The 3,385-nt window shown below is 39.1% G+C and overlaps 1 pseudogene; it reads left to right on the top strand.

The window, feature by feature from the left end:
• The first annotated feature begins 1,107 nt into the window (after nucleotides 1-1,107).
• Nucleotides 1,108-2,820, top strand: LOC148550318 (uncharacterized; annotated as a pseudogene).
• The last annotated feature ends 565 nt before the right edge of the window (nucleotides 2,821-3,385 follow it).

Genomic DNA, 3,385 nt, shown 5'->3' on the forward strand with positions numbered 1-3,385 from the left:
AGCTTTGCATGCTCAAAAAGGAAGAAGAAGATCTCGGCCAGCAAGGGAGATTCTTGAAGCATGGCTTGTCTTTGATTCTGCTCAACCACCACAGGGAGTAGCTAGAGTGGCGAAGTGATGGTTGAAGGCAGAGATTGAAGCAGATGAAGTCATCATCATCATGAAGCATCAAGGGCCAGAATTCCATCTTGGAGAGCAAGCCAAGGATGGAGTGCTCGGATTGATGAAGGGTGATGATCAAGAAAGGACTAGAGGTAATTGCATGTTGGTTAATGCATGGTTATCTCTTCTCTCTCTTTGTGGCCGAACCGATTTTGTGGAAGGAGGAAAAAGTTGGTTCGGTTTTGGCTTCAATAAGTGGAGGCTCTCCTCTTCTATATTAAGGGTGGACAGCCACTGTTTGAAGCAAGGAGAAAATTTGAGAGTGCAAGGCACAGAGTTCTCAGAGCTACCTGAGCTAACAGTTTTCTCTTCTCCTTCAATGTATTCTGTTTTGTATTTTTCTGTTTAATTTTGTCATGTCTTGAGTCTCATGGAAAAAGGCAAACAGTGAGGTTTGTAATGAAAAAGCCATAGAGCGGAAAAAGGCAGAGAGTGCAAAATTAAAAGAAAAAGCCATAGATGTCTTAGAGTTCCTTTGTTCATCTATGTTGTGTTTCATGATTCTGTGGGAATCCCCTTGTAAGTTGGGTTAGCACTTTACAAGTTGTAATCAGATTGATTATAGTGAAATTCCATCATGTTTGTGATGGAGACTGGATGTAGGCTGCACTGCACTTAGCAGCTGAACCAGGATATATCTGGGTGTAATCTTCAACTCTTCTACATTTCTATTTCTACTGCACAGGAGCAAAAACTAATATTATCTCGTGCCAAGTGACGAGACAAAAAGAAAAGTCTCGTGGCTAGGGACGAGACAAAACAAAGTTGCTCGTGTCCAGTGACGAGCAAAAACAGAAAAGTCTTCTCTGAAGTTCAGCAAGTGTTAGCAACATAAAAAGGGGGCTAAGATTCAACCCCCCCTTCTCTTAGCCACTGAAACCATCAATTGGTATCAGAGCTTGGTCTCAAAGAGATCAAGCTTTGCAGCTTGGAGTAAAGATCCTCATGGCAGAAAACAGTGGCGCAAATGTGGTGTCTTATAATCTAACTGAAGGACAATCAAGCAACAGACCCCCTCTTTTCAATGGGAAAAATTATACCTATTGGAAGGAGAGGATGAAGATATTCGTACAAGCAGTGGATTACAGACTTTGGAAGATTATTCTCGAAGGGCCTCAATTTCCAACTACCACAAGTGCAGAAGGAGTTGTTTCTCTCAAACCAGAAGCAAGATGGACCGAGGAAGATAGGAAGAAGGTGGAGTTAAATGCCAAGGCAATAAATCTGCTCAATTGTGCTATCAGCTTCGAGGAGTACCGACGGGTATCAAGATGCACAACGGCAAAGGAAATCTGGGACAAATTGCAAATCACCCATGAAGGAACCACCATTGTCAAGAAGACTCGGACAGACATGCTAAATAGAGAATATGAAATGTTTGCAATGAAGGAAGGAGAGTCCATTGATGAACTGTTCGAACGGTTCAATGCTATCATTGTTGGCTTAGATGCTCTGGGAATTACACATTCTGATTCTGTGCTAGTGAGAAGAGTGTTGAGATGCCTCACAAAAGAGTGGGAAACTAAAGCCTTAATTATTTCTGAGAGCAGTAGCCTAGACTCCATGACACTCGATGATTTGAGAGGAAATCTTCTTGCTTTTGAAAATACCTATTTGAAAAAGGATACAAAAAAGAAAGAAATTGCATTTTCTTCTGTGACTAACCCTCTGGATGATGAATCCAGTGATAACTCTTCTGAAAATGAGTTTGTTTTATTTGCAAAAAAATTCAGGAAAATGGCTAAACTCAAAGGCAAAGGCAGCAGCACAAGGAGAATAAAGAAAGACCTTAGCAAGGTAACTTGTTATAATTGCAAGGAAATAGGGCATTTCAAATCTGATTGTCCCAAGCTGAAAAAGGAGGAAAAACCGAAAAGAGGAAAGAAGAAAGGACTAATGGCCACATGGGAAGACTTGGAGAATGACTCTGATGATGATGATGAAGAAACCGAGACCAAGTCACAAACATGTCTCATGGCAGACCACATAGATCAGGTAGTCTTTCATAACCCTAACACTGAAGATCTCCATCTTATGATAGACCACCTTTCTGAAAAAATAAGATGTTTTCTGTTGGAAAATCAAGAACTTGAATAGCAAATTACCATTCTTAAGGCCGAAAACAGTTTTCTAAAAGAAAAGGTGAGAGAGGCCGAAACTGCTTGTGATCTTGTTGAAGAAAATAAGCAGTTAAGAGCCCAAGTTAGGAGCTGTGAAAGTAACCATTGTGTTCTTGCATATGTGGACTGTTTTAAACAAAATGAAGAGTTGCTTAAAAAGGTTAAAAGACTTGAGGGAGACTTGGCCAAATTTACACAAAGTTCTGAAAGTTTAAATCACATATTGGCTAGTCAAAAACCTCTTTATGATAAGGCTGGGTTGGGGTTTCATAAATCTGAAAATTCACATTTTGAAAATATTGCTTCATCTTCTAATGATACAAGATTTCAAGATCCCACCTACTTTAACAAAAAGGCAACTCCAAGGTTTTGTAGACTATGCAATCGGAATGGACACTTTCCCATCCAATGTTTTTTCGGTGAAAGAATGGTTGGTGACAAAGTTTATAAAATTGTTTTTGATTACAATGGCTTAGGACATAGAAGATGGTTTAACTTAAAAGGATCCAAAAAGATTTGGATACCTAAGGTTACTTAAGCATTGTTTTGTAGGTGTGCCTAGCATCCAAAAGGAAGGAAAATGTGTGGTATATGGACAGCGGATGCTCTAGGCATATGACCGGAAAGGCAACCTTCTTCATAAAGCTTGATGACTATGATGGAGGACTTGTCACTTTCGGTGATGATGCAAAAGGAAAAATTGTGGCTGTTGGGAAAGTTGGTAAAAACTTTTCTTCTTGTATAAATGATGTTCTCCTTGTACATGGCTTGAAACATAATTTGCTTAGTGTTAGTCAACTTTGTGATTTGGGTTTTGAAGTTATCTTTAAGAAATCTATTTGTTTAGTTGTGTGTGAAAAAAACTGGGAATGTTCTTCTTGAAGCTAAAAGATGCAACAATGTGTATGGATTAACTCTTGAGGATTTAAAGGAACAAAACGTAACATGCTTCACATCTTTTGAATCTGAAAAATGGCTTTGGCATAGAAAGTTGGGACATGCTAGCATGTATCAAATTTCTAAGCTAGTCAAAAGAAATTTGGTTAGAGGAATCCCAAACATCAAGTTTGATAAGGATCTTACTTGTGACGCTTGTCAATTAG

Source organism: Arachis ipaensis, chromosome B7 (genome assembly GCF_059453495.1).
Source record: "Arachis ipaensis isolate K30076 ecotype BB chromosome B7, ASM5945349v1, whole genome shotgun sequence".
Classification (NCBI taxonomy): Eukaryota; Viridiplantae; Streptophyta; class Magnoliopsida; order Fabales; family Fabaceae; genus Arachis; species Arachis ipaensis.